Below are 15087 nucleotides of genomic sequence, written 5' to 3' on the forward strand. Positions count from 1 at the left end.
TTAATTTCTAAGCTCAAATGTACTTCTCTTCTGCATCTTCTTGATACATTTAATGAAGTTTTTTACCTCAACAAAAAAAATATAATCTTAGCTTCCTCTTTTTCTTTCACTTACATTTTATAACACAATTTCAAGCATAGTTCTAGCCAGTGTACCGGAAGCCCTTTCTGATTTTCTTCAAACATAAAAAAACAAAAGAGGGCCTTAAAGCAAATGTATCTTTACCATAAGAATTGTATATAAACCTATAAATATATAAATATGTGTAGAAAACTACATTTTAAAATTAGTCAACGGGAACTCTTATACCAAGTACGAAACCCTATGAATTTCTATAATTCACCCGGGCTTGATTCAAGCTAAAGAATGCAATTTAATTGAACCCAAGCGACATGAGGTGACTTGAGAGGAGAGAAGTTTTTGGGATTCTTGAGGATAATTATTTCATAAACCATTGAGAGTTGGACTAAAGGGAATACCTAAGATTTTTATTTTTATGTAACATGAGTTAAATGGAAATGTTAGCAAAGGTGGAAGTTCACAATATTGATGAAAGTAAACCAGATAGGCTTAAATGGGCAATCAAAGGTACATTTCATAGTGAAAGAATTTTATAGATAACTATGCTCACAAAGTCGAGTACCTGTTAGAGGACCACATAAGTTAGTATGAAAGACCAATCTACCTATGAAGATTATGTTCTTCATCTGGATCAAAGTAGACAATGCCTATGTTACTCTAGACAATCTGAATAGGCAAGGATTGCAGTTGGTCAACAAATACTATTTTGCAAGATAACTCAGGAGACAGTCAACCACTTGTTTCTTCACTGCCCATGAGCATATGATCAATGGAACATGTTCCTATGTTTTTTTTAATGTAAGTTGGTGATGCCACAAAGATTAATAGATGCCAAGATGTCTTGGAGTCTACGCACAATTGATAACGCTAGACGAAAAAAATTGTGGTAATAAGAGTTCTTGATAAACTTCAATACATCCAAAATATTGTTATTATCAGAAATACCAGAAAAAAATAATGTTAAAGATTATGAAAAGTTACCAATTCTAGAATAAAATGATTGGTATCCGCTTGAGCAAGGAGGGAGAGAAGCATGAAAACATGGCAGAGAAGAGAAGCAAGAGGAATGGAAGGTGTTGTGAAATAAAGAGTGTTATTTATAAAGAGTCTGAATAATAGTAAAACTCTGTTACATATCAGATTCATTCAAATTTAATAATATCCATTAAGCGGTTTTAAACAAAACAAAAACAAATGCACTAAATGGGTTGAATCTGAATGATTAAGATTTACAGACAAATGCACTTAATTGTCTTACTCTGAACAATTTAGATTAAGACCTCCATTAAGTGCAAACAAATGATGTATGAGTGATGTTTGCTTCTAAAGTGCGAGTTGCTGACTGGTTTTCATTGAGAAAGAACTAACATTAGAGTTATAACAGCTGAGAAGTAGCTTACATTAGTCTTTTCTCTCATATAAACTACTAATCCTCTATCTACGAAGATTATATATTACATTCCTCAAAATACAATTCTTTTTGTGAAAATAAAAGATGGAGCAACCAAAGAACCATTTGTATTAAACCTATACAGGTAAAAAATGATGATACAATTTTTATGGATAACGATGAGAAGTCTATAAAAACATCAAAAGAAGCTACATTCTTGATTGCAGTTCTCAAATTGAATAGTTATTTAAACAAAATGAAGATTCAGTATATCAAAACAAACCTTGACAAAGAGTTAAACGTTAATAACAAAGAAACATACAGTTTATCATACCACACTAAATTACTAATAGTTGAAATGCAAGAAACAAAGATATACAAATTTAGAGAACCTTGAATTCAGATCTGTATGGGCAAAAATCAAATAGCCACAAAAAGGAGAAAAGAATTCCACAAGGTGTACACCGAATTCCTTTAACATCCACAACAACTTTTGGAATCAAGATCCCACATGAGTGAAGAATTAATCAGAAAATCAACCTTAGAGAATGTAAGAAGAGGATAAGACAGAGAGAGATTTAGGACATACCTTTAGATTGTTTATTCACATCAGTGTGCTCAAAAAGTATTGGGTGAAAATTATGGGATGTTAGTTCTTTGATAAGGAGTGAGAGTCGTATACAAAATATTGGTCAAATGGAAATGAAAATGTCATCCACCTGTAAATTGATTCTGGTCAACAATCTTTAACATTTTATCATGTTTTGCTATCCTACCTGTTTTTTAGATAAATGACAAAATTAATCTTAGTGAGATTTTATTTTGACTTAATACCTATAAACTCCCTAAATTATTTACATTTTCCAGTTTAACACTTAAATTATGGGTTATTGTGGAGTACAATTGTTGTTAACCCTTAAACTATAAACCACTTGATATGGAAAGTGATAGTCAAAAAGAGCATTTACTTGGACCTAGTACACTATGTGAGGTCCGTCATTTTCTAAGATTCACCTCGTTTAGTGCATTTCTATTACTTCAACAGTAGCTTATGCAAATTGATTACTTAATTTTCTTTCTATGAAATCAAAGTTAAAATTGGCTGGTAAATTCTATCCAATATAGAATTATATTTAATGTTTCTCTTTTTTCAGAGAGGAGTTTAGTAACGATCGACGCCCTCTTCTTTGAGGACTTAAGAGATGTAGATTCTCTAAATTACTTGACTTTCATATTCCTTCAACTAACCACTCTCGTAAAATTCTTAGATTATACAATGTGTAATCCTTTTAAGTGTCTAATCAGTAAAGTGACCAACTAAACATTTGATTATCTTCCCAAGCCTATGAATTCAAAGAAAATGACTCTTACTGTTATTTATTATACAAACTAAGGTAACATTGAAAGACTATGTAGTACTTGTTATTTTAAAAAGAAATCCATTGATTTTTTTATTTTTGAAGATGATCTTTTACCTTTGCATGTTTAAGCCATTTACCTTGTATTTCAGATACTTGTAAAATGGTATAAATGTAAATCAATCAGCTACATCTTTAGAATGAGATTAGAGGAAGTTTTGATAAAAGTAATTCTAATAAATATGAATTCATAATCAGGAAGAGATTTAGCCGTTTGAAATATGTAAATTGCATTATTTTGAAAATCTTCAGGTTGAGAACCAAGGAAGTAGCATCAGTCAAGGTCATATGGAGGAATCAGTTTGTTGAGGAGGCAACTTGGAAGGTTGAGGAGGATATGAAGAAGGGGTACCCACATCTCTTCGAGTCTGGAGAAATTCCAAATTAAGGTACTAATCCTTTTCTTATCATTTATTTTTAGTTGACATGTTTTTGTTATATATTACTTGTTGGATGTTTGAGCTGAATGTTAGATGTTACACCCTTAGTCCACTTAGAGTAATCTCCTACAAGGACGAATGTTCCCAAGGAAGAAATATTTGAACACCTAGGTATTTGAAAGAACTAAAATTAGAATGAACTATTTTAGAAAGAGTAAAATTGGAAATTTTGGCAAGTTATGCTAAATATGTGTTTTGGGTCAACTTCAAACGACCATAAGTTTTAGTACATGATGATTTAGATGGCACATAAGATATCAAATGAAATGTCTAGGAATCCTATTTCCAACGCCACCAAGTTTGCTAATTTTTGAGCTCGTATGAGAAAGATATGCCCATTTGAATTTGGGTTATCCAGTTAAGGAAACTTACCCGGATTTAAGAGGGGTATTTTTGTGTTTTTCTTACCCAATCAAAATTTGGTAATATCTAGGGGTCTAAAGTGATTTGTTTAGTTTTACAAATCCAAAAATACACTAGGGTGTTGAGAGAAGTTCAAGAAGAAGAGAAAAGGAGAAAGTCAATCGTTTGTCAAGTTCTTGAGCATTTTGTTGTAGATTTCGCCAAGGGTTTGATCCCTAAGAGGTATGTGAGTTCACATAGCGTTGGGTTTGTTCACCCACGCGCCAATCATGTTTAGTTTCGCGTACTTTTGTTATTGAAAGCAAAAGATTTGAGTTCTTGATGAGTTTTATTGAAGCTTCTTTCATAATCTTGAATGTTGAGGTTTTGATGAGTTCTTGAGATAATCGTAGGAGTTTTAAGGTTGTTTTTGAGTAGATTCTTGTATACTTATGTTGGGTATTCAAATCTAAGTGATTGGGGAGAAACAATTCGATTATAGGTGAATTGGGGTTAGAAAACGAGTAAGAAAGTTCATCAAAATTTCTGGAAAAAGGGGTGGGGCTCCGTGCCACTCGGTGCGCCCCAAGTCTGGTTCTGTAGGATGGGTCTTGGGACGCCGTACAACTCAGTGTGCCCCAACCTTACCTTATATAGTTTTGGGTCTGGCGCCCTGCGCCATTCAGTACGCCAGGGTCCCCAGGTCCTCTACCCTTTCTCACTTCTTTCCATTTGAGTTCCCTCGAATTGATGATTGTTCATAGGGTTTGGTGAACATATTATCATTTGGGTTTGAAATTAGCGAAGCGGCAATAATTTGGGGATTATTTTAATCTAATTTACTCAAAAGTAAAAAATAAAAGTTTCACATATAATGTCACTTAAAACTCTTTACAAGAGGTTTTTAAGTGCGATGCTTACATAACATATCATCATCCTCCAAGGAGTTTATTTACAAAACTCGCACAACGAAATAAAAGAATAATAATATATTTGGTTAAATTTCTAAAATTAACTTATTTTGACTTTACATACATACACAAATAGATAACGAACACATGGTGTGCTACAGAAACGGAGAAACAAAAATCATAAAAGATCATAGAAACAGGAAGAACATGAAAACCACTCAGTCAAAGAAAATAGACTTACAACACAAAAGTAGCATTACAAGGTTTTATTGTGTTTCATAAACACAAGTTTACTCATTATACACTGCACCTATAAATAATGATGAAAAATATTCATAAAAGTTCTCAAATTTCAAAAGACTTCACCTCATCCACTTTCCAGAGGTCTACATACTTATACTACCTCATGAACCCTTCATCATTTCGAGTGCGCTGACACATGATGCACGAGTCACTTATGAAGGTTAGGAATTTGTCTAACCTAGAAACTTTTTTGAGAATGGATTCATCAAGCTCGGTCAAAATTTTCATCTGTGCGGGTGGAGGAAGGTATTCAGTAATTATGCAGTGAGATATGTTGAGCACTTTCAACTTTTTTAACCCATCCAAGAGAATAACCAAAGCAAGTTTGGATAACTTCGTACACCTCACACTCAACACTTTCAAGTTCAGAAGAAATGAGACCAGTGCAGATGCAAACAATATATCACATGTAGTCATAGTTTTGAGCCCAAAAATTCTTTTGCAACTCGTTCCAATTTTCTCGAAAACATATGTAGGTTCTTCTACACTAGGCATCGTTAGTGATTAAAGATCTTTCCATTCATGAAAAGCATTGCATATCATGTTATTTTCTAGTTTTTCCCGAGTAGGCATAATAGGCGTTTAAGCTGTGGACACCTGAAAAAGAGGAGATTTAATTAACTATCCAAATTATCTCAGATGCCTGAACTCTGAAACAATGCTTGCTATATAGTTTCTTGATTTAAGGTACAATACTATAGAAAGATTAAAGTTTATCCGGAGAATACCTCTTGGCAGTATAAGTGAACTGATTGTTGTCAACATATAAATTGTAATGGAAGATCAATGTCAGTACATTTCCACGACTAAGGATCAAGCAAATATTAAGGATGCAGGTCAATTTTTCACGAGATGGGAGTGTCAACATACATATATGGCGGTATTGAAACTCTGATGAAATTTGACTTCATTATTGACAAGTCCAGTGTTTTCCAAGGACATTGGTCAGAACAAGCCGATTGCCATGCATGACAAACTTGAGGAATGACAGAGATCAACTGGAAAATGTCGAAGGACTGGAATATCTTCACCAACATATCAGTATTAAGGTTCTCCCATATCCTTACAGGAGAATTTCCTTCTTCCATCACAACAATTTCAATCTTTTCTTGTTTTGGAAACGACATCATAAAAGCTTCAATCTCCTATGTTCCTGTAGAGCCAAGAAAGGTTATTACTTCTCTAGATCCAAGAAGAATAATTGAACTTCTGACATTAAATTGATGTTGCTTATTGTCATTTGTGTCATTGTGAATATACTCAGACCATGAAGAATAAAAAGTTAAACATGGCAATATAAAGAAACATAGAAAAAGAGAGTACAAATATATCTGAGGAGTACTGTGATGCCCAAAAGTGAAGAAACTAAGAAAATATAACCTGGAACTTAAGTTGGTTGTAGATAACGATAGAGAGCTAAGTTCTTGTTGGCATAGTTGACGGAAGTATCAGATTTTTGATAAAAATAATCATTATTGAGAGCAAAATCATGAAAAATCAAAGAAAATATTGGAACTCGCGTTACTTTCCTCATAAACCTAGTGTCCTTATTCTTCGCTCACAAGGAGGACGGTCACTTCTACAAAAACCGTCTCTAACTTAACTTGGCCAACAATCTCAACGGTTTCTCATCAAAGTTAAATCAGTAATATCCTATACGGTATATCCCTCCAACCTAATTTTCATATATTTTTCAATTACCTTCCAATTAAATAAGGAAATTTAATTCTGAGATTTCGTTACGTTTTTCTCTTAACTTTATTTTCATTAATTTCTCATCTCAAATGTACTTCTCTTCTGCATCTTCTTGATACATTTAATGAAGTTTTTTACCTCAACAAAAAAAATATAATCTTAGCTTCCTCTCTTTCTTTCACTTAAATTTTATAACACAATTTCAAGCATAGTTCTAGCCAGTGAACCGGAAGCCCTTTCTGATGTTCTTAAAACATAAAAAAACTAAAGAGGGACTTAAAGTAAATGTATATTTACCACAATAATTGTATATAAACCTATAAATATATAAATATGTGCAGCACATTACATTTTTAAATTAGTCAAGGGGAACTCATAGACCAAGTCTGAAGCCTCATGAATTTCTATAATTCATTCGGGTTTGATTCAAGCTAAAGATTGCAATTTAATTGAACCCAAGCAAAATGCGGTGACTTGAGAGGAGAGAGGTTATTGTGATGCTTGAGGATAATTATTTCATAAACCATTGAGAGTTGGAATAAAGGGAATACCTAGGATTTTTATTTTTATGTAACGGAAGTTAAATGGAAATGTTAGCAAAGGTGGAAGGTCAGGGTATTGATGAAAGTGAACTAGATAGGATAAGATGGGGAAGCAAGGGTACAATTTACAGTGAAAGAATGTTATAGATAACTATGCTCACAAAGTCAAGTACCTGTTAGATGGACACAGAAGTTAGTATGGAAGACCAATCTACCTAGACAATGTTTGCGTTACTCTAGACAACCTGAATGGGCAAGGATTGCAGTTGCTCAATGGATGCTATTTTGCAAGATATCTCAGGGGACAGCCAACCTCCTGTTTCTTCACTGCCCATGAACATATGATCAATGGAACATGTTCCTATGTTTTTTTAAAATGTAAGTTGGTGATGCCACAACGATTAAGAGATGCCAAGATGTCTTGGAGTCTACGCACAGTTGATAACGCTAGACAAAAATATTTGTGGTAATAAGAGTTCTTGTTAAACTTCAATACACCCAACTATATTTTGAATATCAGAAATACCAGAAAAAAATAATGGTAAAGATAATGAAAACTTACCAATTCAAGAATAAAATGATTGGTATCTGCTTGAGCAAGTAGGGGGGAAATTGTGAAAACATGGAGCGGAAGAGAAGCAAGAGGCATGGAAGTTTTTCTGAAATACAGAGTGTTATTTTTAAATAGTCTTAATAATATTAAGACTCTGTTATAAATCTGATTCATTCATACCTAATAAGATCCATTAAGTGGTTTTAAACAAAACAACACAAATGCACTAAATGGGTTGAATCTGAATAATTAAGATTCAGATCTTACAAACAAATGCACTTAATTGTCTGAATCTGAACAATTTAGATTAAGACCTCTATTAAGTGCTAACAAATGATGCATGAGTGATGTTTGCCTCTAAAGTCCTAGTTGCCGACTGGTTTCCATAGAGATGGAACTAAATTAGAGTTTTAGCAGCTGATAAGAAGCCTACATTAATATTTTCTATCATATCAACTACTAATCCTCTATCTATGGATATTATATATTAGATGCCTCAAAAGCCAAATCTTTTTGAGAAAAGAAAAGATGGAGTAACCAAAGCACAATTTGTATTAAACGTATGCAGGTAAAAAATGATGTTACAATTTTTATGGATAACGATGAGAATTCTGTGAAAACATCAAAAGAAGCTACATTCTTGATTGCAGGACTCAAATTGAATCGTTATTCAAACAAAATGAAAATTTAGTAAATCAAAACCAGCCTTGACAAGGAGTTAAATGTTAATAATCAGAAAACACACATTTTATCATATCACACTAAATTACTAATAGTTGAATGTAGGAAACAAACATATACAAATTTAGAGAACCTTGAATTCAGATCTGTTTGGGAAAAAATCAAATAGCCACAAAAAGGAGAAAAGAATTCCACATGGTGTACACCGAATTCCTTTAACATCCACAACAACTTTTGGAATCAAGATCCGACATGAGTAAAGAATTAATAAAAAAAACAACCTTAGAGAATGTAAGAAGAAGATAAGACAGAGAAAAATTTAGGACATACCTTTAGATTATTTATTCACTTCAGTGTGCGCTAAAATTATTGGGCGAAATTTGTGGGATGTTAGTGCTTTGATGAGGACTGACGAAATCTTGGTCAAATGGAAATAAAAATATCATCCACCTGTAAATTGATTCTGGTCAACAATCTTTAACATTTTTTGTTTTTGGCTATCCTACCTGTTTTTTTGATAAATGACAAAAAAATAATCTAAGTGAGATTTTCTTTTGAGTTAATACTTATAAACTCCCTAAACTATTCATATTTTCCAGTTTAACACTTAAATTATGGGGTATTGTGGATAGTTATTTTTAACCCTTAAACTATAAACCACTTGATATGGAAAGTGACAGTCAAAAAGAGCATTTACTTGGACCTAGTACACTATGTGAGGTCCGTCATTTTCTAAGATTAACCTCGTTTAGTGCATTTCTATTACTTCAACAGCAGCTTATGCAAATTGATTACTTAATTTTCTTTCTATGAATATCAAAGTTAAAATTGGCTGGTAAATTCTATCCAATATAGAATTATATTTAATGTTTCTCTTTTTTCAGAGAGGAGTTTAGTAACGATCGACGCCCTCTTCTTTGAGGACTTAAGAGATGTAGATTCTCTAAATTACTTGACTTTCATATTCCTTCAACTAACCACTCTCGTAAAATTCTTAGATTATACAATGTGTAATCCTTTTAAGTGTCTAATCAGTAAAGTGACCAACTAAACATTTGATTATCTTCCCAAGCCTATGAATTCAAAGAAAATGACTCTTACTGTTATTTATTATACAAACTAAGGTAACATTGAAAGACTATGTAGTACTTGTTATTTTAAAAAGAAATCCATTGATTTTTTTATTTTTGAAGATGATCTTTTACCTTTGCATGTTTAAGCCATTTACCTTGTATTTCAGATACTTGTAAAATGGTATAAATGTAAATCAATCAGCTACATCTTTAGAATGAGATTAGAGGAAGTTTTGATAAAAGTAATTCTAATAAATATGAATTCATAATCAGGAAGAGATTTAGCCGTTTGAAATATGTAAATTGCATTATTTTGAAAATCTTCAGGTTGAGAACCAAGGAAGTAGCATCAGTCAAGGTCATATGGAGGAATCAGTTTGTTGAGGAGGCAACTTGGAAGGTTGAGGAGGATATGAAGAAGGGGTACCCACATCTCTTCGAGTCTGGAGAAATTCCAAATTAAGGTACTAATCCTTTTCTTATCATTTATTTTTAGTTGACATGTTTTTGTTATATATTACTTGTTGGATGTTTGAGCTGAATGTTAGATGTTACACCCTTAGTCCACTTAGAGTAATCTCCTACAAGGACGAATGTTCCCAAGGAAGAAATATTTGAACACCTAGGTATTTGAAAGAACTAAAATTAGAATGAACTATTTTAGAAAGAGTAAAATTGGAAATTTTGGCAAGTTAGTTATGCTAACTATGAGTTTTGGGTCAACTTTAAACGACCATAACTTTCAGTACACGATGATTTAGGTGGCCCATAAGATATCAAAAGAAAGTTCTGGGAGTCGTCTTTTGAACGCGATCGAGTTTGTTAATTTTTGAGCTCATATGATGGAGATATCCCCGTTTGAGGTCGAGCTGTCCAGTTAAGGAAAGTTACCCAGATTTAAGAGGGGTATTTTAGTCATTTTCTTATCCAATCAGATTAAAATGAATTTTGGTAATATTTAGGGGTCTAAACTGATTTGATTCAGTTTTACTATTCCAAAAATGCGCTAGGGTTTTGAGAGAAGTTCAAGAAGAGGAGAAAAGGAGAAAAGTCAACTGTTCATCAAGTTCTTGAGGATTTTGTTGCGGATTTCACCAAGGGTTTGATCCCTAATAGGTATGTGAGTTAACATAGCGTTGGGTTCGTTCACCCACGTGCCGATCATGATTAGCTCAGCGTAATTTCATTCTTGAAAGCCAAGGATTTGAGTTCTTGATGAGTTTTATTGAAGTTTCTTTCCTAATCTTGAATATTGAGGTTTTGATGAGTTCTTGAGATAATCATATGAGTTTTAAGGTTGTTTTTGAGTAGATTCTTCTATACTTATGTTGGGTATTCAAATCTAAGTGATTGGGGGAACAAACCATTCTATTCTAGGTGAATTAGGTTAGAAAATGAGTAAGAAAACTCGTCAAAATATCTGGGAAAAAGGGTAAGGTGCCGCGCCACTAAGTGTGCCCTAAGTCTGGTTCTGTAGGATAGGTCCTGGGACGCCACGCCACTAAGTGCACCCCAACCTTCCTTCTGTAGTAAAGGGTCTGGTACCCTGAGCCTCTCAGTATGCCACGGTGACCAGATCCTCTACCCTTTCTCACTTCTTTCCGTTTGAGTTCCCTCAAATAGTACCTATGTTTTATAGTTTATTTCTACACTCTAAGGTACGTCTAAACATCGAGAGATAATCCAAAAAATGATAACATAACCTTTGAATCCATAATTTAAATTCAAGGTACAACTAAGAGTCAAGTCTTGAGACTTCTTCGAGTCTTTTCAAAAGTCTTTTACAATTGATTTAAACTTGTTTTAAGACTTAAACGTTAAGTATGATGAAAAGTAAAGCCGAGTTCATTTTCATTAAAATGAGATATGAGAACTCAATATTCCCAAGAGTAAATGTTTTTACATTTAAGATAAGAGGAAACACCGATTTACAAAAGAGTTTTCATGACCAGTTTTAGTACCATCTCTTTTAAGAGAAAGGATTTTGTGTAATATCTTAAACAACAAAAAGAGTTATGTTTTTAAACATATGAGCTAGTTACATTTTGGGAGTAGTATTGAGGACTGATATGGAGAGGATGTAGCCAACGTAGGTAGAAAGGGTTATACTTTTTAGATGATCCCTTAATGCCTTTTAGCATAGACTAGTGGATCCACTTAGTAGTAGGTTCTATACCCCGGAAAAGTATAGGATAGTTCTAGCAGCGTGGGCTAGACGTTGTATCATCACATAGCTTATAGTGATGATTGTCGGTTAGAGAAACTCCTACAGACTTATTTTGTATCATTATCTATACAAATAGAGTTTATACTTTATTTTCTAATACTTTGAGTTGTTATCTACTGTTTAAAGCTTTTATTTATGCTACATCTTTATTTACTACTTTATATTGAAATGAGTTGAGTAAAGTTGAAATGAGGTAAGTGTTTCTTTCAGTTCCAATTCAATCTTATGTCTTGTTTTAGATTTACCCTCACATGATCGTACATTCTAAGTACTAACTCTATTTAGTCCGCATCTTTTATGATGCAAATACAGGTAACCAGAATCAGCATCCAGTGCTTTGTTGATCCAGTTGAGTTTCAGAGCCATTTGGTGAGCCTCATTGCTTTCTGGAAGATCCATTTTATCATGTTTTATCATTTCAATTGGTAAGGATGATCTAGGGTCTTGCCTCGACATACCTAATAGTATTACAGGCTTCATAGCTAGATAGTCATAGTTCATTAGTCTTGTTCATTTCAGTTATTGATGTCTCAGACTTGAGTTGCCACTTTGGCTAGTGAATGTTTTCTTTTAATATTTTGAGTAGTTACCTGAGTTAAATCTTTCATTTGAGTTTATTCTATGTTGAGTAAGTCTTCCGCTAAGTGTTAAGCTAGGCCAAGGGTTCTCTTAGAGCCAACAATGATTTTCGAGTGCCAGTCGTGTCCAGGGTGTAGGCTCGGGGCGTGACATTTACAATTCGTAAACTTGCCTCATTAAACTCAAGCTAATCATCCTGCTTCAGAAGTTGATCCTACAAGCCCTATCTATGTTCCGTAGTTCCATCTACGACCCATAGAAGCTGCTCGTAGATCCCAAAAATTTATGCAAACTTAATTTATGAACATTCTAGATTTAACATGGATTTTAGACTTCTCGGGTGTTACAATAACATAGTAAATAGACCGAATAAATTTTAAAAAATCTCAAGTATTACTATTAATTTATAGATTCATATTTAAATTATTAAATATTTTTATTACCTCATAGGCAATAATTCTCTTTAAAGTGAAAACCCCCTAATTGAATGTGTACTAAAATATTGAAATAATTTGATGCAAATCATGTTGTGTAACACCCCATATCCTAGACAAACCAGATTGCAAATTTGAGAAGCTTCAGGTACCATAGACTGGCACCACCCACGGACCATAGGGTGACCCACGGTCTGTCTTGGTGGTCTGTGGTTCACCACCTGGAGCCCCTCCCAGAAAAGCCTAGAAAAATTGATCTAAGGCCAGACCTATGCGAGGACGTACGAATCGTAGGTCAGACCACGGTCCGTGGTCCAGGGCAGTAGTTCGAAACCCAGATTTCTAGTCCCAGAACCCCATCGACGGGTCACTAGGATGGACCGTTGGTCCATCCACGGACTATCGGTACATCCACGGACCATCGGTGACCTCTGATAGCAGTTAAGTCAGGGGTCATTTGGTCTTTTCCCTATGCATTAGACCCCTATACTACATCATTTAACCCCTAAGCAAATCTTTCACCAAAATTTAGAAAACTTAGAACACAAGAGGATAAAGAAGTCGACCAAGCCCTAGTACAAGAACGGAGTAGGTTTCCATCAGTTTCTAGCCCGAAATCGAAAGGTATCTCCATAGAATTCATCACTTGGTATGTCAGATTTCACTAGTGGGTTCCTTTCACCCATTAGATCCCTAGAATTCAGTCAGATTCTTGATTCCCTTCCTATTATCTAGGCCTAGGGTTTCTAGAATTTCAGCAGATCATTATGAATTAGTTACTTTAATGTTCTTAATCAAATCATCATGATTTTAGTATTTTTTTTGTGTAGATTCTTTCATAAACTCAGAACCCTAACTGTGTATTTCTTTTAGTTTATGAATTACACATGTTAGGTAAGTTATTTCAAATATACATGTTTTAGTTTATGAATGACACATTATATGTTATAATTGCTGGATTCTCAGAGTTTGCATGTCAGTAATTGAGCTATCCAGTACTTCAGCATATCAGTCATAATATTGCTTATATACATAATCAATTGGGAGTAGCTTAATACCGAGAGGATTAGGGTCATTCACCCTCAAGTCCCAAAGGTACGTGCCCTGTAGGTTGTAAGTCCCGTATGTGGGCATCATTTTAGTGATCACGCCAATCATGCCTTTATACCTCTGGCATGGTATATTGGGTCCTCTTGATGGGGCATATACATCGGACTCCACATTTAGCTCATGTGGTTTTATGTCGATTAATAGTAGCTTTCTTACAGTCAGATTCTATTGCACTGATCATGTTATCAGTTATACTCAGATTTCAGTCTCAACATATTATAAACTTGGTCATTGCATTCAGTTAGTTCATGTTCAATTTTTTTCCGTTTAGTATCATGCTTATCTCATATCATTGCTCAGTTATATGCTTTGGTTCAATTATGTTTATTTGGTTCATTTATGTTTATTGTTCCGCTTTATTCTATCCTGCATGCTCAGTACCTTTCAAGTACTGACGCATACTCTGCCTACATCTTCTCGTGATGTAAGTCTAGGTTCTCAGCTTCTAGATCAGGCATAGATCGGTTCCAGATCTTCAGCGCAGCAGTATCAGTGGTTGATATACCGTGAGTTTACAGTATTTCTAATACATTTCACTTACAAGTTGTGGGTGTCTAGGGCCTTTTTATATTGGTTTTTATGTGTTTTTATCATGTTTTGCAGGAAAGATGTACAGTCGTGGAAGTATAAAGACACCTGAAAGAAATGCAGAAATAGGGTATTCACGGAGGTGATCTACAGACCGTAGGTGATGACCGTTGACCAGCAGGCATGGTATTGAGGACAAATCAGGGATATCTGACTAAGTGTGGAACCACGGTGCCCATTGACGGTCCGTAGATTGATTTATGGACCGTACTGTTGATCCGTAGAGTGATACTGCGAGGGTTCCAGTACTTCATTTTTGAAGATTCTAAGTGTGGAGCTACGGAGGGGATTAACGGACCGTAGATTGATCTACGGTCCATACTGCTAGTCCGTCGTTTGCTTCAAAGAAGCTGATTTTTGGAGGGGGAAATATTTTCTAAGACCTGGCTGACGAAAGGGACTTCCGGACCGTAGATCCATCGATGGCCCGTAAGTCAGTCTTGTGGATTGAAGACGCGTACCTGAACAAACTTTCCTTAATTTGTTTCCCTTTTAATTTAGGATTTGTTTTCTATAAATAGGGCATGTAAACCTCATTTTTGGGGGTTAGACATTATTATTCTATTTTTACTTTGTGACTTGGGAGATTAAGTTGCAACCCTAGCAATTATTGATTTCCTACATTCGTTTTGAAGATTGTCTTTGCAATTCAAGTTGAAATTCTGGGTTTATTATTCTCGTTACGTAAGTTCATGATTTACTCTTGTAATATTATGAACT

General features: G+C 34.3%; 1 pseudogene; it reads right to left on the minus strand.

Annotated features, from left to right (window-relative positions):
* Window positions 1–4927: 4927 nt before the first annotated feature.
* Window positions 4928–6015, minus strand: LOC125830005 (F-box/LRR-repeat protein At3g48880-like; annotated as a pseudogene).
* Window positions 6016–15087: the final 9072 nt, after the last annotated feature.

This window comes from Solanum verrucosum, unplaced genomic scaffold, assembly GCF_900185275.1.
Source record: "Solanum verrucosum unplaced genomic scaffold, falcon-dt-bn FXZP01000054.1, whole genome shotgun sequence".
In the NCBI taxonomy this organism is placed as follows: Eukaryota; Viridiplantae; Streptophyta; class Magnoliopsida; order Solanales; family Solanaceae; genus Solanum; species Solanum verrucosum.